The 25,943-nt window shown below is 49.8% G+C and overlaps 1 protein-coding gene across 7 annotated transcripts in view; it reads right to left on the bottom strand.

The window, feature by feature from the left end:
• Positions 1-25,943, bottom strand: part of LOC125643350 (uncharacterized) — an 81,444-nt gene that overhangs the window by 17,454 nt on the left and 38,047 nt on the right. For 6 of the 7 annotated variants that reach the window (XR_012670326.1, XR_012670327.1, XR_012670321.1 and 3 more), the window contains 3 exons: positions 13,779-13,845; positions 13,099-13,265; positions 11,939-12,024 (listed from right to left, as the gene is read on the bottom strand). The gene's annotated coding sequence lies outside the window, so the exon portion shown is untranslated. The remainder of the gene's footprint in view (positions 1-11,938; positions 12,025-13,098; positions 13,266-13,778; positions 13,846-25,943) is intronic. The other variant, XR_012670322.1, reaches the window with a different exon arrangement.

Here is a 25,943-nt window from a genome sequence, read left to right as displayed (position 1 = left end):
AGCCCCTCCCCACCAACACACACACACACACATGCTGCCCCGCCCCTCAGGACACTACACACTGCGTACCAGCCCCTCCCCACCGACACACACACACACACACACACACGCTGCCCCGCCCCTCAGGACACTACACACTGCGTACCAGCCCCTCCCCACCGACACACACACACACACACACGAGCTGCCCCGCCCCTACAGGGCACTACACACTGCGTACCAGCCCCTCCCCACCGACACACACACACACACACACACGAGCTGCCCCGCCCCTACAGGACACTACACACTGCGTACCAGCCCCTCCCCACCGACACACACACACACACACACACGAGCTGCCCCGCCCCTACAGGGCACTACACACTGCGTACCAGCCCCTCCCCACCGACACACACACACACACACACACGAGCTGCCCCGCCCCTCAGGACACTACACACTGCGTACCAGCCCCTCCCCACCGACACACACACACACACACACACGAGCTGCCCCGCCCCTACAGGGCACTACACAATGTGTACCAGCCCCTCCCCACCAACACACACACACGAGCTGCCCCGCCCCTCAGGACACTACACACTGCGTACCAGCCCCTCCCCACCGACACACACACACACGAGCTGCCCCGCCCCTCAGGACACTACACACTGCGTACCAGCCCCTCTCCACTGACACACACACACACACACGAGCTGCCCCGCCCCTCAGGACACTACACACTGCGTACCAGCCCCTCCCCACTGACACACACACACACACACGAGCTGCCCCGCCCCTCAGGACACTACACACTGCGTACCAGCCCCTCCCCACCGACACACACACACACGAGCTGCCCCGCCCCTCAGGACACTACACACTGCGTACCAGCCCCTCCCCACTGACACACACACACACACACGAGCTGCCCCGCCCCTCAGGACACTACACACTGCGTACCAGCCCCTCCCCACCAACACACACACACACGAGCTGCCCCGCCCCTACAGGACACTACACACTGCGTACCAGCCCCTCCCCACCGACACACACACACACAAGCTGCCCCGCCCCTCAGGACACTACACACTGCGTACCAGCCCCTCCCCACTGACACACACACACACACGAGCTGCCCCGCCCCTCAGGACACTACACACTGCGTACCAGCCCCTCCCCACCGACACACACACACACGAGCTGCCCCGCCCCTACAGGACACTACACACTGCGTACCAGCCCCTCCCCACCGACACACACACACACAAGCTGCCCCGCCCCTCAGGACACTACACACTGCGTACCAGCCCCTCCCCACTGACACACACACACACACAAGATGCCCCGCCCCTCAGGACACTACACACTGCGTACCAGCCCCTCCCCACCGACACACACACACACGAGCTGCCCCGCCCCTACAGGACACTACACACTGCGTACCAGCCCCTCCCCACCAACACACACACACACACGAGCTGCCCCGCCCCTCAGGACACTACACACTGCGTACCAGCCCCTCCCCACCAACACACACACACACGAGCTGCCCCGCCCCTCAGGACACTACACACTGCGTACCAGCCCCTCCCCACTGACACACACACACACACACACACGAGCTGCCCCGCCCCTCAGGACACTACACACTGCGTACCAGCCCCTCCCCACCAACACACACACACACACGCTGCCCCGCCCCTCAGGACACTACACACTGCGTACCAGCCCCTCCCCACCGACACACACACACACACACACACACGCTGCCCCGCCCCTCAGGACACTACACACTGCGTACCAGCCCCTCCCCACCGACACACACACACACACACACGAGCTGCCCCGCCCCTACAGGGCACTACACACTGCGTACCAGCCCCTCCCCACCGACACACACACACACACACACACGAGCTGCCCCGCCCCTACAGGACACTACACACTGCGTACCAGCCCCTCCCCACCGACACACACACACACACACACACACACGAGCTGCCCCGCCCCTACAGGGCACTACACACTGCGTACCAGCCCCTCCCCACCGACACACACACACACACACACACGAGCTGCCCCGCCCCTCAGGACACTACACACTGCGTACCAGCCCCTCCCCACCGACACACACACACACACACACACGAGCTGCCCCGCCCCTACAGGGCACTACACAATGTGTACCAGCCCCTCCCCACCAACACACACACACGAGCTGCCCCGCCCCTCAGGACACTACACACTGCGTACCAGCCCCTCCCCACCGACACACACACACACGAGCTGCCCCGCCCCTCAGGACACTACACACTGCGTACCAGCCCCTCCCCACTGACACACACACACACACACGAGCTGCCCCGCCCCTCAGGACACTACACACTGCGTACCAGCCCCTCCCCACTGACACACACACACACACACGAGCTGCCCCGCCCCTCAGGACACTACACACTGCGTACCAGCCCCTCCCCACCGACACACACACACACGAGCTGCCCCGCCCCTCAGGACACTACACACTGCGTACCAGCCCCTCCCCACTGACACACACACACACACACGAGCTGCCCCGCCCCTCAGGACACTACACACTGCGTACCAGCCCCTCCCCACCGACACACACACACACGAGCTGCCCCGCCCCTACAGGACACTACACACTGCGTACCAGCCCCTCCCCACCGACACACACACACACAAGCTGCCCCGCCCCTCAGGACACTACACACTGCGTACCAGCCCCTCCCCACTGACACACACACACACACGAGCTGCCCCGCCCCTCAGGACACTACACACTGCGTACCAGCCCCTCCCCACCGACACACACACACACGAGCTGCCCCGCCCCTACAGGACACTACACACTGCGTACCAGCCCCTCCCCACCGACACACACACACACAAGCTGCCCCGCCCCTCAGGACACTACACACTGCGTACCAGCCCCTCCCCACCGACACACACACACACGAGCTGCCCCGCCCCTACAGGACACTACACACTGCGTACCAGCCCCTCCCCACCGACACACACACACACGAGCTGCCCCGCCCCTCAGGACACTACACACTGCGTACCAGCCCCTCCCCACTGACACACACACACACACACACGAGCTGCCCCGCCCCTCAGGACACTACACACTGCGTACCAGCCCCTCCCCACCAACACACACACACACGAGCTGCCCCGCCCCTCAGGACACTACACACTGCGTACCAGCCCCTCCCCACCGACACACACACACACACACACACGAGCTGCCCCGCCCCTCAGGACACTACACACTGCGTACCAGCCCCTCCCCACCAACACACACACACACACGCTGCCCCGCCCCTCAGGACACTACACACTGCGTACCAGCCCCTCCCCACCGACACACACACACACACACACACACGCTGCCCCGCCCCTCAGGACACTACACACTGCGTACCAGCCCCTCCCCACCGACACACACACACACACACACGAGCTGCCCCGCCCCTACAGGGCACTACACACTGCGTACCAGCCCCTCCCCACCGACACACACACACACACACACACGAGCTGCCCCGCCCCTACAGGACACTACACACTGCGTACCAGCCCCTCCCCACCGACACACACACACACAAGCTGCCCCGCCCCTACAGGACACTACACACTGCGTACCAGCCCCTCCCCACCGACACACACACACACAAGCTGCCCCGCCCCTCAGGACACTACACACTGCGTACCAGCCCCTCCCCACTGACACACACACACACACACACGAGCTGCCCCGCCCCTCAGGACACTACACACTGCGTACCAGCCCCTCCCCACCGACACACACACACACACACGAGCTGCCCCGCCCCTACAGGACACTACACACTGCGTACCAGCCCCTCCCCACCGACACACACACACACACAAGCTGCCCCGCCCCTCAGGACACTACACACTGTGTACCAGCCCCTCCCCACCAACACACACACACACACGAGCTGCCCCGCCCCTCAGGACACTACACACTGCGTACCAGCCCCTCCCCACCAACACACACACACACACGAGCTGCCCCGCCCCTCAGGACACTACACACTGCGTACCAGCCCCTCCCCACTGACACACACACACACACACACACACACGAGCTGCCCCGCCCCTCAGGACACTACACACTGCGTACCAGCCCCTCCCCACCGACACACACACACACGAGCTGCCCCGCCCCTACAGGACACTACACACTGCGTACCAGCCCCTCCCCACCGACACACACACACACAAGCTGCCCCGCCCCTCAGGACACTACACACTGTGTACCAGCCCCTCCCCACCAACACACACACACACACGAGCTGCCCCGCCCCTCAGGACACTACACACTGCGTACCAGCCCCTCCCCACTGACACACACACACACACACACACACGAGCTGCCCCGCCCCTCAGGACACTACACACTGCGTACCAGCCCCTCCCCACCGACACACACACACACGAGCTGCCCCGCCCCTCAGGACACTACACACTGCGTACCAGCCCCTCCCCACCGACACACACACACACAAGCTGCCCCGCCCCTCAGGACACTACACACTGTGTACCAGCCCCTCCCCACCAACACACACACACACACGAGCTGCCCCTCCCCTCAGGACACTACACACTGCGTACCAGCCCCTCCCCACCAACACACACACACACGAGCTGCCCCGCCCCTACAGGGCACTACACACTGTGTACCAGCCCTTCCCCACCAACACACACACACACACGCTGCCCCGCCCCTACAGGGCACTACACACTGTGTACCAGCCCCTCCCCACCGACACACACACACACGAGCTGCCCCGCCCCTACAGGACACTACACACTGCGTACCAGCCCCTTCCCACCGACACACACACACACACACACACACAAGCTGCCCCGCCCCTCAGGACACTACACACTGCGTACCAGCCCCTCCCCACCGACACACACACACACAAGCTGCCCCGCCCCTCAGACACTACACACTGCGTACCAGCCCCTCCCCACCGACACACACACACACACACACGCTGCCCCGCCCCTACAGGGTACTACACACTGCGTACCAGCCCCTCCCCACCAACACACACACACACACACACACAAGCTGCCCCGCCCCTCAGGACACTACACACTGCGTACCAGCCCCTCCCCACCGACACACACACACACACACGAGCTGCCCCGCCCCTCAGGACACTACACACTGTGTACCAGCCCCTCCACACCGACACACACACACACACACACACTGCCCCACCCCTACAGGACACTACACACTGTGTACCAGCCCCTCCCCACCGACACACACACATACACACAAGCTGCCCCGCCCCTCAGGACACTACACACTGCGTACCAGCCCCTCCCCACCGACACACACACACACAAGCTGCCCCGCCCCTCAGGACACTACACACTGCGTACCAGCCCCTCCCCACCGACACACACACACACACACACACGCTGCCCCGCCCCTACAGGGTACTACACACTGCGTACCAGCCCCTCCCCACCGACACACACACACACACACGCTGCCCCGCCCCTACAGGGCACTGCACACTGTGTACCAGCCCCTCCCCACCGACACACACACACACACACAAGCTGCCCCGCCCCTCAGGACACTACACACTGCGTACCAGCCCCTCCCCACCGACACACACACACACACACACGAGCTGCCCCGCCCCTCAGGACACTACACACTGTGTACCAGCCCCTCCCCACCGACACACACACACACACACACACACACACTGCCCCACCCCTACAGGACACTACACACTGTGTACCAGCCCCTCCCCACCGACACACACACACACACACACACACACACACACACACACACACACACACAAGCTGCCCCGCCCCTCAGGACACTACACACTGCGTACCAGCCCCTCCCCACCGACACACACACACACACACGAGCTGCCCCGCCCCTCAGGACACTACACACTGCGTACCAGCCCCTCCCCACCAACACACACACACACGAGCTGCCCCGCCCCTACAGGGCACTACGCACTGCGTACCAGCCCCTCCCCACCGACACACACACACACACACGCTGCTCCACCCCTACAGGGCACTACACACTGCCTACCAGCCCCTCCCCACCGACACACACACACACACACGCTGCCCCGCCCCTCAGGATACTACACACTGCGTACCAGCCCCTCCCCACCGACACACACACACACACACACGAGCTGCCCCGCCCCTACAGGGCACTACACACTGCGTACCAGCCCCTCCCCACCGACACACACACACACACACACACGCTGCCCCACCCCTACAGGGCACTACACACTGCGTACCAGCCCCTCCCCACCGACACACACACACACACACACACACACGCTGCCCCGCCCCTCAGGATACTACACACTGCGTACCAGCCCCTCCCCACCGACACACACACACACACACTGCCCCGCCCCTACAGGACACTACACACTGCGTACCAGCCCCTCCCCACCGACACACACACACACACAAGCTGCCCCGCCCCTCAGGACACTACACACTGCGTACCAGCCCCTCCCCACCGACACACACACACACGAGCTGCCCCGCCCCTACAGGGCACTACACACTGCGTACCAGCCCCTCCCCACTGACACACACACACACACACACACACAGAGGAGCTGCCCCGCCCCTCAGGACACTACACACTTCATACCAGCCCCTCCCCACCGACACACACACACACACGAGCTGCCCCGCCCCTCAGGACACTACACACTGCGTACCAGCCCCTCCCCACCGACACACACACACACACACGAGCTGCCCCGCCCCTCAGGACACTACACACTGCGTACCAGCCCCTCCCCACCGACACACACACACACACGAGCTGCCCCGCCCCTCAGGACACTACACACTGCGTACCAGCCCCTCCCCACCAACACACACACACACACACGAGCTGCCCCGCCCCTCAGGACACTACACACTGCGTACCAGCCCCTCCCCACCACACACACACTAGCTGCCCCACCCCTACAGGGCACTACACACTGCATACCAGCCCCTCCCCACCAATACACACACACACGAGCTGCCCCGCCCCTACAGGGCCCCGCTCACATACCAGGCACTACACACTGGTACCAGCCCTGCCCCACCAACACACACACACACACGTGTCCTCACATGCACCAAGGCCCCACTTCCCCCTCAGGGTACCAGCCCTGCCGCTCACACGCGCCAGGTGTCCACACGCACACCAAGCTGCCCCCACACACACAAACTGGTCACCTGCTCACCCCTACATGCACATAGGGCACCAGCCCCCCTCCCTTCCTGGCCGTACACACCCAGAGCACCAGCCCTGTGCAAGCAGTGCACCCCCCAGGCATCCGCCTCTTGCCTACACCCCCTCCGCCCATTGTACCTCCTCCTTTCACCCCCCGCCCCACTCCACAGGCAGTATCTGCCTCTCACTCTCTCTGTCTCACACACACATGGCCCATTCTCTATCCCTTCTCTCACACCAGGGGTTATCAGCCCCTACCAGGCATTGTTCCCCTTTGCCCCACTCATGCATACTCCCCAGGCACCAGCACCCCCTCCTGCTCTCTCCCGCACACACAGGGCAGCGGCCCTTCCACCCCTTTTCACAGGCAGCACATATCCCTTTGCACACACACACGCCAGGCACCTGACGCCACCTGTCACAGTCCCTGTACACACACAGATGCATAAAGCCCCCTCCCTCCACCACTCTACTAGCCCCACTGCCCTCTGCACACACACCATCCTCCATGATTTTCACGTCTGGTTCTTAGTTCCTTAGCACTTCCACAACTCAAAGAATTTTCATCCCTGAGAGCAACAGCAATGCCCTCCATACAGCTTGATGCACATTAGTCACAACCAACATTTCAGGGCCTGTCTTTCAAAACCAGCAATTAATTCATGTATTTTACATGCAATTTGCTATAGGAACAGTATAGTGAGCATAATTTATTGCACATGCAAAACTCACACCTGCAAAAAGAAAGGCCCTGATTGAAAAACAACTCTTAGATGGAGATCTGTAGTATGGCACAATGCTTTCATCGGATGTGTTCCAGGAAGCTTAGGTATAGTTATTGTATATTTCAGCTTTACCTTAGAATTTACTTTAAAAAAACAAAACACAGCACTTTAATGATACCTCAATATGTTTTGTTTTTTTAATATCAGAAGGATACCGGATCTCTATAAGAAAGTAAGGGTATGCCTACACAGCAACTAGCCACCGGTGGCTGGCCCATGCTAGCTGACTCAGGCTCTCACTGCAGGGGTGTTTCATTGTTGTGTATAAAGAAAAGGAGTACTTGTGGCACCTTAGAGACTAACCAATTTATTTGAGCATGAGCTTTCGTGAGCTACAGCTCACGAAAGCTCATGCTCAAATAAATTGGTTAGTCTCTAAGGTGCCACAAGTACTCCTTTTCTTTTTGCAAATACAGACTAACACGGCTGTTCCTCTGAAACCTGTCATTGTTGTGTATATTTGCTAGCTCGGGCTGGAGCCTAGGCTCCCAGAGCCTCTCACCTCACAGGCTGCCGGAGCTTCGGCTCCAGCCTGAACTTGGAAGTCTGCACAATAATGAAACAGGCCTGCGAGCCTGAGTAGGCTGGCACAGGCCAGCTGCAGGTGTCTAGTTGGGGAGTAGACATACTCTAAGATTGAGGCTGTCATAAATATAAAGGGAAGGGTAACCACCTTTCTGTATACAGAACTATAAAATCCCTCCTGGCCAGAGGCAAAACTCTTCACCTGGAAAGGGTTAAGAAGCTAGGATAACATCGCTGGCTCCTGACCAAAGTGACCAACGAGGAGACAAGATACTTTCAAAGCTGGAGAGGGGGAGAGGGGAACAAAGGGTCTGTCTGGATGACGCTTTTGTGGGGGAACAGATCAGGAATGCAGGTCAGAACTCCTGTAAAAAGTTAGTAAGTAATCTAGCTAGAAATGCGTTAGATTTCTTTTGTTTAATGGCTGGTAAAATAGCTGTGCTGAAGGGAATGTATATTCCTGTTTTTGTGTCTTTTTGTAACTTAAGGTTTTGCCTAGAGGGATTCTCTGTTTTGAATCTGATTACCCTGTAAGGTATTTACCATCCTGATTTTACAGAGGTGATTCTTTTACTTTTTCTTTAATTAAAATTTTTCTTTTAAGAACCTCTTTGCTTTTTCATTGTTCTTAAGATCCAAGGGTTTGGGTCTGTGTTCACCTGTACAAATTGGTGAGGATTTTTATCAAGTCTTCCCCAGGAAAGGGGGTGAAGGGCTTGGGGGGAAGACATCTCCAAGTGGGCTCTTTCCCTGTTCTTTGTTTAACATGCTTGGTGGTGGCAGCATAGGGTTCAAGGACAAGGCAAAGTTTGTACCTTGAGGAAGTTTTTAACCTCAGCTGGTAAGAATAAGCTTAGGGGGTCTTCATGCAGGTCCCCGTATCTGTACCCTAGAGTTCAGAGTGGGGAAGGAACCTTTACAGAGGCATTTTAGGGATCACCTGTGGAATGTAGAGGAATACATATATGAAGTATGTTTAAGCCAGAACCTGTTGCAGTTAGGATTGAGAAATACAGCCATTTTAAATCAGAATGTAAGACTAAAAATACCTATTTCAATTGTAACATTGTGGCCTGCTGTTATTGATTAGGCATGTGTCCTTGAGAAAGACTTCAGGCAAACCACATATTGATTCTCCTAATTCTCCACGTGCTATTTCATCTGCATGTTTTTGTGGGAGTTTTGCCAAGTGATCCAAAAAACCCACAACCTACACATAAACAGTGTATTTTAATAAAATTTAATCCAATAAAATCTGCAAAATTCAGTTCTGTGCATTTGCACTACAGCCTATAATCATTGGCAAAGATTTGTTTAAATAAGGTAAAAGCCATGATACAAAACAAATAAAGTTAAATCTGCTACTGTCAATGGCCCATGCTGTTGTGGAAGAATGGGGAGAGAAATACAACAACATAAATTTAAGAATGTTAACTGTGGCTTTGAAATTCTCAGCTTTTATATTAACATTATGTGCTTAATATTATTTAAATAGGGAGGTTCTTCATCTCTGAATTTCCTTTCTGAGGGCTAAGTAGATCTATTTATTTATGTATGAATCTCAGTGACATTCTAGAATTTTCAGAAGCCTTCATGACCCTTTGCTAACTTCCAGCACTAAGCAGCTGACCTTCCAGTGATCTGCCGCACATCATCCATCCATCTCCTTGCTAGTTGTCCTCTACTACAATGATTCTCCACCATTCCTTCCATAATAATTTTTCAAGGTTATTTCTCTCTCTATCCCTAATGTGATCAAAGTATTTAAGCACCCAGAAAAAAGGGATGCAGTTCTTTCATGGATGGCAGCTGCTAAACAAACTAACATGGTTGCTCCAGACTTTCAGTAGAACTTATATATGAGCTTTTAAGGCAAGCAAGACTGTCTCTCATCATGGCTCAAATTTTTACAGGAATTCAAGTGTTGTATCAACGTTGCAACACCTGAATCAGAGCCTGAATCTCATTTTCAAAAGGAATTTAGGCACTTGTGGTCTTGAAAAATCTGAGCCTCTACACACTATTGTAATGTTGCTACTCATAATCACCAAGAAATTTTCCTTTAGGAAAGAGGGAGTGGTCTAGGGATGGGTGCCACCAACCTCAACTGGAGAAAACGGACTAGTACCGTTATTAGTCCCGCTTTCTTTCAGCCTTGATTGACCCACCTTATCACACTGTGGTTTGCTGAGCAGAGTTCGGGTGCATTTTGTACTAAAAGGAAGTAGTAAAAAAAAAAAAAGATCTTTTTTGTTCATATTAAGCTAACAATGTTCCTCTAATAGATCCTTCTTACAGCAAATGAATGGTATTATATTGTTAAGCAGGGCCACAAATCATGCACTTAAATGATAGGTAAAAAGAACAGATTCTCTGAGATTCCCTCTGGACATGGAGATTATGTTAGACCCTTTCTAACAAGAACCACATTTAGGTATGGTTTGCTAGAAAGGGTATAACACTTTTTGTGACTTTTCTAGTAGATATTTCTGTATTGGCCAAAGCATTATATGGTGTATAGTAGAAGATACTGATTCATCTCCAACAAATACCAAGGACCACAAATTGTAAGAGGAAAAATGTATCACACCCTTAAGAAGATGAGAGATTATTCAAAACAGTTGGTCAAACTTTCATGCATATTATAAGTGGAGATGAGGCATCAGGAAGATATTGAAATTAGGATTTCTAGCTTCATCTGCAGGGATCAGTAGAATTACAAGAATGGGAAACCTTTGGGCAGTGATGGAGTATTTGGACTGGCAGAGAATGCTGGACCCTTATGGTGTCTGAGGAAAAATGGACAAAAAGCTTTTATACTTAAAGAGGAAATAGAATCGGGGAGTCGTTACTGGGAGCTGACAGAAATAAGTATTCTCTGGATACTGAAAAGATATAATCTGCACTGAGACCTAGCTGTGCAGAAAAAGTGACTGAATGCTCCGTTTCTCTCACACTGTAGTGTTATTTCCAGGCTGTGATAGAAATCCTCTAGGGGGAGTCAGAAAATGGTTTTAAAGACTTCCCTTTAGATAATATCAGAAGATCAAGGGACTGTGAGACATTCTACAAAAAATGATCAATTTAAAAAAAATATAAGAATAATTAAAAAGGTCCCTTTTGTTAATGAGGAATATTTTAAGAAGAAACAGGGGCATTAGGCTTATAAACCAAACAGAACCATTAACATAATAAAGGCAAAGTCTCATATGCTAAGCTGCAGACCAAAAGGGAATCTGCCCCCTTTGACTACTTCAAAGACAGACATTTTCACCTGTCAAGAGATTTTTGGAAATGAAATCCATACAAGCCAAGAGAGCTTCAGGGTTCAAAGACTTACAGTGACACTGCCAGGGTGAGAGTAGCCAGAACAAAGTGAAGGAGTGGGAGGTGGAGGGTCAGCCAGCCAAGGTCAGGATTGTCAGTCTGCAGAAATACAAGATACGCCATTTTAGAGATGCTTGCATCAGCACTTCCAGCTTCCTGGTTAAGTCACCAGATACATAAGTACAGTAAATATTTAATTAGATAGAAGTTTGGCTAATATAACACTGCTGTGTGTTTACTGAATTAAAATTAATTGTAAGTTACAACCATTGTAAATCTTTAGAGGGAATTTAGGCTCTGTTTTTACAAAGAATTTTGGGCAGTGAAATTATATCCAGAAGTTATCATTCCAAGGATAGGTTAAAACTGTGTTCTCATTAACTGGTTTAAGGATCTGATCTTGCAAGCACCTATGTAGCTGTTTTATGCATGTTAGTAGTTCCATTGAAGTCAACGGAATTACATGTGTACAGAGAAAGTTAGAGAGAGAGAATTTCCATAAAGATGAGCAATATTTAGAGATTAATCTGACTTCATCAGTTTCAAGTGCCTCTCGTCTCATGGACTTATCCAGACTATTCCCAGTGGTAGATGGCAGCAGAGTAAACTAGACTGGTTAATAGAGGCATCTATCTTAGGCACCTATCTGGCTCCCATCATTATGGTATCTCCCAACACCCCTATGCGGGAGGGAAATACTATTATCCCCATTTTACAGATAGGGAACTAAGGCACAGAGCAGCTTGACTTGGCTGAGGTCACACAGAAAGTCTATGGCAGAGCAGGGAATCGAACTGAAGTCTTCTAAATCCTGGGCTAGTGACCTAACTGCTGGACCATCCTTCCCCTGTCAAACAAATGGAAGTAACTGAGCACTGATTTGTAATTACTGTCAGTGTGAGGCCATGTCTACGCTACCAACTAAAGCAGCTCTGCTGCGATTGATGGTGAAAAATGCTAGTATCATTCTGGGATGTATTAACAGGAGTGTCATATGTGTGACGAAACATGGGATTTTCTTAGTGCTTGGCATGAATATGGTGGGGGTCTAACTTTTCCCTGTGTGCTGCGTGCTTAGCGAGGTGGTGGGAGACAGGGTTTGTTGTTGCAAAGGACCAGGTGTGATCTCGCCTAGCAGTTGGGACCCTGGACAACAGACTGGAGATTGGGTACCTTAGCAACTGGTGACCAGGAGGCCCACTCCATCTTGGCAGCCAGCCGGTTCTGGCCAGTGGGAGGACAAAAGTCTGAAGAGGGAGGACCCCGGTGACCTGACCAGCCAGTTCCAGGCAGTGGGGGAACAAAGGACGGAAGAGAGGAGGCCCAGGCGGCCTGTTTACCTGGGACCGAAGACAAAAGGATGGGGGAGGAGCTGTTGGAGGAGATGATACAGGATGGTCAGCTGGAAGGAGGGGGCAGCTGTACTGGGAAGAGACCAGAGCCCACCTGGATACGGGAGAGACCTAGATGTACTGTGCTGAGGGATGCTAGGCCTGAGGACCCTGAGAGCTTCCTATGCTGTGTTCAGATGTTCAATAAACCCTTCCGTTTTACGCTGGCTGAGAGTTACTGCAGTCTAAAGATCGGGGTTGCATTATTCCCTCTGGGAGTGGAGGCCCCAGGGGTCCAGAGTGAGTGGATCCCCTGAGGGGGCTCACAGCAAGAGACAGGAGTGCTTAAGGCTCAGAGAGGTGCACTTCCAGGAGGCGGAGGGGCCTATGGTTTAACCTCCAAGAGAGAGTGGACCCCCGTAAAGGGCTGTAACGCTGAAGGGGGTTCCCATACGGAGCGGAGAGACTGCACAAGTCCTGTGAGACTGTGACAATATGTAAGACACAGAAGACGCTACTCACTATCAGTGAGACCTCAGTTGTCTCCAGCTCTAGGTGACAAACATTAGGAAAGATGTCCAGAGAAGAGCTTAAAAAAAAAAAAAAAAAGACGTAAGGTTTAGAAAAGTTAACCAAGAAGAAAGGTTATTTTAAAAAAAAACTGAGCATGTTTAGTCTTGAGAAAAGACGACCAAATATGTTAAGGACTGTTTAAAAAAGGCAGCAATCAATTATTCTCCAGGTGCACTGAAGCTAGGACAAGAAGTAACTGGCTTAATCTGAAGCAAGGGAGATTTAGGATGAATATTAGCCCTGGTCTACACTAGGACTTTAGGTCGAATTTAGCAGCATTAAATCGATGTAAACCTGCACCCGTCCACATGATGAAGCCCTTTATTTTGACTTAAAGGGCTCTTAAAATCGATTTCCTTACTCCACCCGACAAGTGGATTAGCGCTTAAATCGGCCTTGCCGGCTCGAATTTGGGGTACTGTGGACACAATTCGACGGTATTGGCCTCCGGGAGCTATCCCAGAGTGCCCCATTGTGACCGCTCTGGACAGCACTCTCAACTCAGATGCACTGGCCAGGTAGACAGGAAAAGAACCGCGAACTTTTGAATCTCATTTCCTATTTGGCCAGCGTGGCAAGCTGCAGGTGACCATGCAGAGCTCATCAGCAGAGGTGACCATGATGGAGTCCCAGAATCGCAAAAGAGCTCCAGCATGGACCGAACGGGAGGTACGGGATCTGATTGCTGTTTGGGGAGAGGAATCCATGCTATCAGAACTCCATTCCAGTTTTTGAAATGCCAAAACCTTTCTCAAAATCTCCCAGGGCATGAAGGACAGAGGCCATAACAGGGACCCGAAGCAGTGCCGCGTGAAACTGAAGGAGCTGAGGCAAGCCTAACAGAAAACCAGAGAGGCGAACGGCCGCTCCGGGTCAGAGCCCCAAACATGCCGCTTCTATGATGAGCTGCATGCCATTTTAGGGGGTTCAGCTACCACTACCCCAGCTGTGTTGTTTGACTCCTTCAATGGAGATGGAGGCAATACGGAAGCAGGTTTTGGGGACGAAGAAGATGATAGCTCACAGCAAGCAAGCGGAGAAACTGGTTTTCCCGACAGCCAGGAACTGTTTCTCACCCTGGACCTGGAGCCAGTACCCCCGGAACCCACCCAAGGCTGCCTCCTGGACCCAGCAGGCGGAGAAGGGACCTCCGGTGAGTGTACCTTTTAAAATACTATACACGGTCTAAAAGCAAGCATGTGAACGGATTACTTTGCCCTGGCATTCGCGGCTCTCCTGGATGTACTCCCAAAGCCTTTGCAAAAGGTTTCTGGGGAGGGCAGCCTTATTGCGTCCTTCATGGTAGGACACTTTACCACTCCAGGCCAGTAACACGTACTCGGGAATCATTGTACAACAAAGCATTGCAGTGTATGTTTGCTGGCGTTCAAACAACATCCGTTCTTTATCTCTCTGTGTTATTCTCAGGAGAGTGAGATATAATTCATGGTCACCTGGTTGAAATAGAGTGCTTTTCTTCAGGGGACACTCAGAGGAGCCCATTCCTGCTGGGCTGTTTGCCTGTGGCTAAACAGAAATGTTCCCCGCTGTTAGCCACAGGGAGGGGGGAGGGTTGAGGGGGTAGCCACGTGGTGGGGGGAGGCAAAATGTGACCTTGTAACGAAAGCACATGTGCTATGTATGTAATGTTAACAGCAAGGTTTACCCTGAAAGAGTGTAGCCACTGTTTTATAAAACGTGTCTTTTTAAATACCACTGTCCCTTTTTTTTTTCCTCCACCAGCTGTATGTGTCTCAATGATCCCAGGATCTTCTCCTTCCCAGAGGCTAGTGAAGCTTAGAAAGAAAAAAAAAAACGCACTCGAGATGAAATGTTCTCCGAGCTCATGCTGTCCTCCCACACTGACAGAGCACAGACGAATGCGTGGAGGCAAATAATGTCAGAGTGCAGGAAAGCACAAAATGACCGGGAGGAGAGGTGGGGGGCTGAAGACAGGGCTGAAGCTCAAATGTGGCTGCAGCGTGATGAGAGGAGGCAGGATTCAATGCTGAGGCTGCTGGAGGACCAAACCAGTATGCTCCAGTGTATGGTTGAGCTGCAGCAAAGGCAGCTGGAGCACAGACTGCCACTACAGCCCCTGTATAACCAACCGCCCTCCTCCCCAAGTTCCATAGCCTCCACACCCAGACGCCCAAGAACGCGGTGTGGGGGCCACCAGCCAACCAGCCACTCCGCCACAGAGGATTGCCCAAAACAAAGAAGGCTGTCATTCAATAAATTTTGAAGTTGTAAACTTTTAAAATGCTGTGTGGCATTTTCCTTCCCTCCTCCACCACCCCTCCTGGGCTACCTTGGTAGTCATCCCCCTATTTGTGTGATGAATGAATAAAGAATGCATGAATGTGAAGCAACAATGACTTTATTGCCTCTGCAAGCGGTGATCGAAGGGAGGAGGGGCGGGTGGTTAGCTTACAGGGAAGTAGAGTGAACCAAGGGGCGGGGGGTTCATCAAGGAGAAACAAACAGAACTTTCACACCGTAGCCTGGCCAGTCATGAAACTGTTTTTCAAAGCTTCTCTGATGCGTACCGCGCCCTCCTGTGCTCTTCTAACCGCCCTGGTGTCTGGCTGCGCGTAACCAGCAGCCAGGCGATTTGCCTCAACCTCCCACCCCGCCATAAACGTCTCCCCCTTACTCTCACAGATATTGTGGAGCACACAGCAAGCAGTAATAACAGTGGGAATATTGGTTTCGCTGAGGTCTAAGCGAGTCAGTAAACTGCGCCAGCGCGCCTTTAAACGTCCAAATGCACATTCTACCACCATTCTGCACTTGCTCAGCCTGTAGTTGAACAGCTCCTGACCACTGTCCAGGCTGCCTGTATACGGCTTCATGAGCCATGGCATTAAGGGGTAGGCTGGGTTCCCAAGGATACATGTAGGCATTTCAACATCCCCAACGGTTATTTTCTGGTCTGGGAATAAAGTCCCTTCCTGCAGCTTTTGAAACAGACCAGACCAGAGTTCCTGAAGATGCAAGCGTCATGTACCTTTCCCGGCCATCCCACGTTGATGTTGGTGAAACGTCCCTTGTGATCCACCAGAGCTTGCAGCACTATCGAAAAGTACCCCTTGCGGTTTATGTACTCGGCGGCTTGGTGCTCCGGTGCCAAGATAGGGATATGGGTTCCGTCTATGGCCCCACCACAGTTAGGGAATCCCATTGCAGCAAAGCCATCCACTATGACCTGCACATTTCCCAGGGTCACTACCCTTGATATCAGCAGATCTTTGATTGCGTGGGCTACTTGCATCACAGCAGCCCCCACAGTAGATTTTCCCACTCCAAATTGATTCCCAACTGACCGGTAGCTGTCTGGCGTTGCAAGCTTCCACAGGGCTATTGCCACTCGCTTCTCAACTGTGAGTGCTGCTCTCATCTTGGTATTCATGCGCCTCAGGGCAGGGGAAAGCAAGTCACAAAGTTCCATGAAAGTGCCCTTACGCATGCGAAAGTTTCGCAGCCACTGGGAATCGTCCCAGACCTGCAACACTATGCGGTCCCACCAGTCTGTGCTTGTTTCCTGAGCCCAGAATCGGCGTTCCATAGCATGAACTTGCCCCATTAGCACCATGATGCATACATTGGCAGGGCCCATGTTTTCAGAGAAATCTGTGTCCATGTCCTGATCACTCACGTGACCGCGCTGACGTCACCTCCTCGCCCGGTATTGCTTTGCCAGGTTCTGGTGCTGCATATACTGCTGGATAATGCGTGTGGTGTTTAATGTGCTCCTAATTGCCAAAGTGAGCTGAGCGGCCTCCATGCTTGCCTTGGTATGGCGTCTGCACAGAAAAAAGGCACAGAACGATTGTCTGCCATTGCTCTGATGGAGGGAGGGGCGACTGACAACGCGGCTTACAGGGCTGGCTTCAGGGAGCTAAAATCAACAAAGGGGGTGGCTTTACATCAAGGAGTATTTCAGGCAGGACTTCACGGAGGGTTCCAATAAGAAATGGTGCACCTAAGTTATTGTTCTTATTGGAACAAGGAGGTTAGCCTGGCCTCTGATTGATACATGGCTAGATTTACCTTGCTGCACCTTCTCTGTGAGTGACTGCAGTGTGACCTAGAGGAATGAGTCCCCTAGACGGGGGAGGAGGCAAATGAGTACAAAACAAATCTGGTCTTTTTCTTGTTTTGATCCACTCCATCTCTCTTTTACATCTTTGGCTGGCAGCAGACGGTGCAGAAGGACTGCATGCCATCCACGTCTCATGGCTGCTCAGCAGAAGATGGTGCATTAGGACTGCTAGCCATCCTCATCTCTTGCCTGCCCGGCAGAAGATGGTACAATACGACTGCTAGCCATCCTCATCTCTTGCCTGCCCGGCAGAAGATGGTACAATACGACTGCTAGCAATCCGTATCGCCTGCCTGCTCACCATAAGACGGTTCAATAGGACTGACTGCAGGACTAAAGAGAATGACCTGGTCAAGTCACTCCAAATTTAGTCCCTGCGCCCATGTCTGCCCAGGCGCTCCCAGCCAACGTGGCCAGGAGCACCTCAGACACGCCGAGGACGGCTACCAGTCATACTGCACTGTCTGCTACCAGAAGGCAATGGGTTGCTGCTACTGTGTAGCAATGCCATACCGCGTCTGCCAGCACCCAGGAGACATACGGTGACGGTTACCTGAGCGGGCTCCATGCTTGCCGTGGTATGGCGTCTGCACAGGTAACTCAGGAAAAAAGGCGCGAAACGATTGTCTGCCCTTGCTTTCACGGAGGGAGGGAGGGAGGGAAGGGGGGCCTGATGATATGTACCTAGAACCACCCGCGACAATGTTTTAGCCCCATCAGGCATTGGGATCTCAACCCAGAATTCCAATGGGCAGCGGAGACTGCGGGAATTGTGGGATAGCTATCCACAGTGCAACGCTCCGGAAGTCGACGCTAGCCTCGGTACTGTGGAAGCACTCCGCCGAGTTAATGCACTTAGAGCATTTTCTGTGGGGACACACACACTCGAATATATAAAACCGATTTCTAAAAAACCAACTTCTATAAATTCGACCTTATTCCATAGTGTAGACATACCCTTAGGAAAAACTTGCTAACTCTAGCACTGGAATAGGCTTCCACGGGAGGCTGTGGAATCCCCATCACTGGAGGTTTTTAGGAACAGGTTAGACAAACACCTGTCAGGGATGGTCTAGGTCTTCTTAATCCTGCCACAGCGCAGAGGGCTCTTGAGTTCTCTTTCAGCCCTACGTTTCTGTTAATCTCTTCTGTTTGCCCTCAGCTGAAATCTCTTCACAGTAGGGAATGTGTAGCGCACTATGCAGCTCTGCTGTTCTATAGAATTAGTCTTAGTAAGGGCTTGTCTACACAAAGTTTTTATAGTGATTTAACAAAATTGGTTTAGAAACAGATATAGTTAAATCCATGCAGCACCTTAGGTAGATGCAGTTACACAAGTATAAAGGTGTTTTTATCAGGATAGCTAATCAAATAGCCATGCTATTTTCTAAACAGAAAGTTATATAGGTACAAACAAGCCCTAAAGAGAACAAAATATACACTTGGCATCAGTATTTCATTGTAAATTGCCGATAATTAATGTTAAATTGAACCATTCAGTGGTCTTATTTTTAAACTAAAACCTTAGACAAATAGACTTGGCAAATAGCTCAAATGTGAACATTTAGGGCTGGCCTACGAGTCACTGAGTGGAGTTGCAGATGCTCAGCATCTCTGAGCATGTGGCCCTTAAATATTTTGTAACCTTGAATATCCTTTTGACCACACACATGGAAGAACAGGTAAGCAAACATTTAAAGCTAAATTGAGAGTGAGCAAATTGACTCTGAGAAACTATTCTGAATGAAGTAAAGTAGTTCAAGGGAAAGACTCAAAAGGTTTCCTATGTGTGTTAAAGGTGACCTACAATAAAAAAAAATTTTTAACCCTTTTTTGCCTCTTTATGGTATTTACATAATGGTATAACAAGTGGAGTTATTTTGTTTAAAAGAAACCTTTTTCCTGCTTGTTTTTGACATCTTACATTAGCAACTCAGGTCTTGAATACTATGGGTGACTGGAGACTGAGGTGATATCAGAGGTACCATGGAAGGGAAAACTTGATTAAGTGGAAGTGATTTTTATTCAGATGATTTCAAATCCTTTGGGTTTTGTTTGTGTTTGTTAACTAAACTACTTGGGAGAAAAATTTTCCTTCTTAGTCAGGAATTTTGCGACAACTTTTTTTGGTCCGAAAATGCTAATTTGTCAAAAGTGAAACCTGTTGTGGGAACGTATCCATTTCCACCAAACTTTCTGTGAGAGAGAGAGAGAGAGAGAGAGAGAGCGCGCGCGCACGCACATGCCCCTACTTACTCTAATAGCTCAGGGATTAAGGTACCTGGGATGTGGAAGACACAGGTTCAAGTCCCCACTCTGCTTTGAACACGGGTCTCCCACATCTGAGATGAGAGCCCAAACCAGTAGGCTATATGGGCTATTCTGAGATGAACCTCTCTCAATTGCCACTTCTTAAAAATAATTAACCAATTACTGAGCCAAAGAGAAAGCTTAAGGCTGATTCTAAAGCTTGGTGGTTACATCAGTCAACTGGTATATGGGAGACCTAGGTTCAAGTCCCTGGTCTGAACATGGGTTTCCCTGGTGAATGCTCTAACCATTGGCTATTCGGGGGAGGGGTGTCTCTCTCTCTCACATTTTTGCAAATATTTCAAAAGGCTGATTTTGTCCTGATGAAGATTGGGAACACTTTGAAAATCCTTAACATTTTTACAAGACAGGAAGAGTTACTGGCACAGATCTAGCTGAGACTTCAAAATCTTTGCCCCTTCAGTTAAGGGCTGAAAAAGAAGACTTCCAGTAGAAACAAGGAAATTCAAGACTTTACATTTTTGATATTTCAATGGAATAAAACAAGGTGATTTCTTTCTAAGATTACCTTTTAGGCCTCTTTTATACATCATATGGAAGAGAAACATTGCAAATCTATTTCCTCCCTTTTCAAGTCACAACCAGAAAAAGCAGCGTTTCAAGGAATAGCCAATTAAATAATGATACCTTGGGGGTTTCTAATAATAAAACATTTGAAAATAGACAACTCATCTGCCACAAATGATTTGCTAAAATGAAGAAATGAGTTCCAAAAAGCTGTGAAAGTGCTATAAAGACTGTTTTTTTAAATATTCTGATCTTTGAAAAATAGCTGAAGCACTCTTCCATCAACCAAGATTTGGTGAAAAAAAGTAATCCCTCTCACTCAGACATTACATCAAAGAATTATTATTCTTCTTCAAATTTATAATAAAATATTGCAAAAGGCACCCCTCCTGTGCTCTGGGCACCTATACCATAGGTTAAGACACAAAGTAATACAAAAGGTCTGCTCAATATAATCACCCAAAGCTCAGCCCAATGGCCTGAGAGAAGATTTGTTCTGAAGTCTGCCTGGAAAATTAACAAATTTGGACTCTAGCAAACCAGAGGTAGGGAGTTCCGAAATCAAAACCATGGAACTATAAGACCGTGAAAACAGGGGTCTATAATATTAGAATCATCATCTTAAGGCCAATAGTAATAATGTCATATACAAGCAATGATCTCCCTCGTCACACTGGGCACAAGTTAATGTCATTTTAACAATACAAGCTACAATCAATACAGTCACATTCCTTTACACAAAGAAAAGGTGATTTTTATTGTTTTGTGGAAGGTCTGAAATATATATATATATATATATATGAGGCACTGATTTTATTTCATTGCTAAGTTACAGCTTACTGACAGCCAAGTCACATATGCTTTACCTTGAAACAAAGTAAAGTAAATAAGAGAGAAAGGAAAACAAGCCATATGGTTTTGTGGTTGTTATTTGAAAGTTCGGCACTGTCTAGATACACATTTAATTTTCAATCTGCTGCCTTGATATAAAGGTCATATCAAAAAGCAAACAAGTACATATTTAATCCTTTAGCAAAAAAAAAAAAAAAACACAACTAGTGAGAGAGTCTGTTGCCATATTATCACAGAACCATAGAAACCAGATATTTTTCCATCTCCAATATCAACAGCCAAATGTCACCATAGAGCTAACAAGCATGAAATAACTTTCATCAAGTGGTAGTACCACCCACATCAATCTGATTCCAACCCAAATAAACTGCTACTTATTTGTGAAGATATGTGGAGAGTCCTACAGTGACTTGCAGACCTCCCACATCCAATAATACATGCAGAAGGCCCGGAATGCAGTGGAACCATCTCTATTATTCATCAAGGGCCTGATCCAATCTCCACTGAAGTCAGTGGGAACTTTTCTGTTGACTTCAGTGGGAGTTGGATTGGCCCCTATTCCATCCGCCTGCCAATACAGAATGTTCCCTACTATGTTGATGTTTTTAGTTTTAAATATATCAAGCATTAAATGGACTATTAGATGTCTCATAGATCTATATACTCATAGATGGTTGAAAAGACCTCACTTATATGACAATTTTCCTGATATTCAGACTACATTTTGCTTTGCTGAAATTCATCCCATTAATCTTAGTTTTACAAATCTCTAAACCTGCTCCCAGGCTTTGGCTCAGAGATACAGAAGCTGGGTAAAGATTTATCGTGGGCATTCCTAAAAGGAAAACGAAGAGTTAAAACAGCTGAAGCCAAGAGTAAGCCAAAAAGGATGGGTAGCTGTTTCTTGTGGAAATCCAGTACTTACTGGTGACTAAAGTCTCCACTTGCTAGGACCAACCACCTAGCTTCTGTACCCTACAAGTAGGTAGTGACTACCATTCCAATATATCAAAATTACTATCTTTCTAACTTATAAAATACATACCCAAAGATATTATCTATCTGTAGCAACTCTGAAGTCCACATGGGCGGTACTATACAGATGCAGAACATCCTCTGAAATATAGTTAAGCTTGGAAGGATTCGATTTTTTAAATCAGTAAGTGTTGATTTCACTGTACACACCCAAACTGACAGAAAATATTTCCGGGGTGGTAATCATAGAATCATAGGACTGGAATGGACCTCAAGAGGTCATCTAATCCAGATCCTGACAGGTGTTTGTCTAACCTGCTCTTAAAAATCTCCAATGATGGAGATTCCACAACCTCCCTAGGCAATTTATTCCAGTGCTTAACCACCCTGACAGTTAGGAAGTTTTTCCTAATGTGCAGTCTAAACCTCCCTTGCTGCAATTTAAGCCCATTGCTTCTTGTCCTATCCTCAGAGGTTAAGAAAAACAATTTTTCTCCCTCCTCCTTGTAACAATCTTTTACGTACTTGAAAACTTATGTCCCCTCTCAGACTTCTCTTTTCCAGACTAAACAAACCCAATTTGTTCAATCTTCCCTCATAGGTCATGTTTTCTAGACCTTTAATCATTTTTTTTTGTTCTTCTCTGGGCTCTCTCCAATTTGTCCACATCTTTCCTGAAATGTGGTGCCCAGAACTGGACACAATTCTCCAGTTGAGGCCTAATCTGCACAGAGTAGAGTGGAACAATTATTTCTCATGTCTTTCTTACAATGCTCCTGCTAATACATCCCAGAATAACGTTAGCTTTTTTTGCAACAGCGTTATACTGTTGTTCGTATTTAGCTTGTGGTTCACTATAACCCCTAGATCCTTTTCCGCAGTACTCCTTCCTAAGCAGTCATTTCCCATTTTGTATGTGTGCAACTGATTGTTCCTTCCTAAGTGGAGTATTTTGCATTTGTCCTTATTGAATTTCATCCTGTTTACTTCAGACCATTTCTCCAGTTTGTCCAGATAATTTTGAATTTTAATCGTATCCTCCAAAGCACTTGCAACCCCTCCCAGCTTGGTATTGTTAAAGTTTGACTCAGACTCACAATTTATCAGACCACTCTGTTTTATTAGCAAAGCTGCTCTGCTAATACATTTAGAAGTGAGCCCCCCGAGTGGGGCTTGTGTCTTTTAATTTATACAGTTTTTTGGAGAACAAGTTACAGAGAAGTTACAGACAAAAGAAGAAAAAGATTTTAGTCACCACCTTTCGAGATCCCCGAGACCAGTCACGTATCTTCAATTACCTGCCACCCTTAACAATCTCCTTTAACAACTTCCAGTTAACTTAACTAATTGCCCTTCACACCTTCCATTCTGATGCCTGCTTCTTAGACATGCTGGCTCTATCTTAATTGCTTCTCCATTCAAAAGCTAACTGTCCCTACGTGTGCTCCCTCAGATACTTTGTAACATGTTTTGGCATGCCCTCTCATATACAATGTATCCAGCATGTCCCCTTATACAATGTTATACTTCCACAATCCCCCCTTTTGGTCAAGGCTACGCCCACGACCAATGACTTACTGGATTCCATACATCAATCGTTCTTTTTCTTTACTTTCACTGGTGACATTTAACAACATTAGATTAGCACTCTGGTTAGGGGTAACCTGATAGATGGTGTGTCTTGTGCAGTTTTGGATACAACAAGAAATCAACTGAAAACACACAAGATTATTAGAATTCCAAATAGGATAGTCAGAATTCCTTGAAACAACCAGTTTCCCAGACTAGAGAAATTGAATAAGTTACTTATCCATTTCCACAAGGAACTTGGTTCTTCGTGGGGAAGGTATGCAATTTGCTCCAGATGGCTAGCACGATTTATTACCTCATTAGTATTATCAGGTATGTATACACAGCATTCTGTTCCAATTAGAGCACAGGTCCCTCCTTTGGCTGCCAGTATTATATCTAATGCCCGACGGTTTTGGAGGGCCACTTGTCAGACCGCTCCTGCTTCTTTGGCTAGAGCTTTTAAGCTCTCCTGTTTCATTGGCCATGATCTCAACCACCACTTGTAACCTTAAAAGCCTTTTTGCATGGTGGATTACCCCCCCTACTGGGACTAAAGAAATGCCAACAGCTTCTTCCCAAGTTAGGGGGCTTATGTTATCCACATACCATTTAGCATCTGGCAAGTCCCTCCTTTTTCGCCTGAAATTATGGAGGCGATTTCGTGGGAGGGATTGAAGCACCCGGAATTGTGGGAAAAGCTAAGCAGGATAACAGATACCTGACCAATTTGCTGGTAAAACAGTGTAAGCATTTTCCCCACAAACCCAATGATGTCCCATTAAAGCTGGGAAGGGTTGACTGCAACCCTTTAACATGTAAGAATTTACGAAGGAGGAATAGTATCCCCCAAAGGGCACAGGATGATTTTCACTGGGAGAAGAGGTAGCATTCACATGACATTTGTAGATGGTGCTGTTTTTCCCAGGGAGGCTGTAGGGGGAGCAAGAGATTGAATCTTTGGTTTGGTCCCAGGTTGAGAGGAAGTTTATCTTTCCATACCCGGTTCGCCATTCTCCAACCCTGTTTGAATAGTCCCATATACCATGGGACACGATGTATTGGAGACAGCTGCTCCTCCCTAGATTCAGCCCTGTCCCATTACACACCCAGCACCAGTGGCCCTTTCCTTTCACCACACTTATAAATTTAGGAACATATGTTTTTCCCAGCCCCCAAGTGTCATTTTCCTTCCATGTTCTTTTAAGTGGATAGGGTTCTCCAGCAAGCTCTGAGGAATTCAAAGGGATTGCCATGGTGGGGATACTAGCTTGTGAGTGAGCTGGGATGTGGCTGCAGACCCAGCAATTAGAAATATTTAGGATCTGGGCTATCTGCACCTGTTGTTGGATGAAAGAATTGTCACTGTCACTCTGGATTCCCCAGACCTTCAGGACACAGTAGCTGAGGATTAAGCTTCTCAAAGGACACATGTTGGAAGCAGGACCCTTTCTGGTTCCGACAACCCCTTTCGAGGGAACTGCAGTCACGGTTTTACGTCCACCGGGCAGCAGGCACAAGGCTCACTACTGCTTCTTGTTTGCTGGGTCCTGCTGTCTGCTTACCCTCTGCTTCTGGCAATCCTTACGAGAGCGCAGATTGTAAGGTGTTGCAGGCTGTTCCTCTTTGTCTTCTGGGGTTGAAGCTGGTTCGGCGTGGTCTTGCAGAGGTGCTTGGCCCCCTTGAGGTGGCGCTGGCTTACACTGTGAGGCGTGGATCCATGCAGCGATGCCGGATAATTTCACTGCTGTCTGGGTGGTGAGCAGTACCTGGTA

Source organism: Caretta caretta, chromosome 10 (assembly GCF_965140235.1).
Source record: "Caretta caretta isolate rCarCar2 chromosome 10, rCarCar1.hap1, whole genome shotgun sequence".
NCBI classification, from domain to species: domain Eukaryota; kingdom Metazoa; phylum Chordata; order Testudines; family Cheloniidae; genus Caretta; species Caretta caretta.
This window is presented reverse-complemented; position numbering and strand designations above follow the sequence as displayed.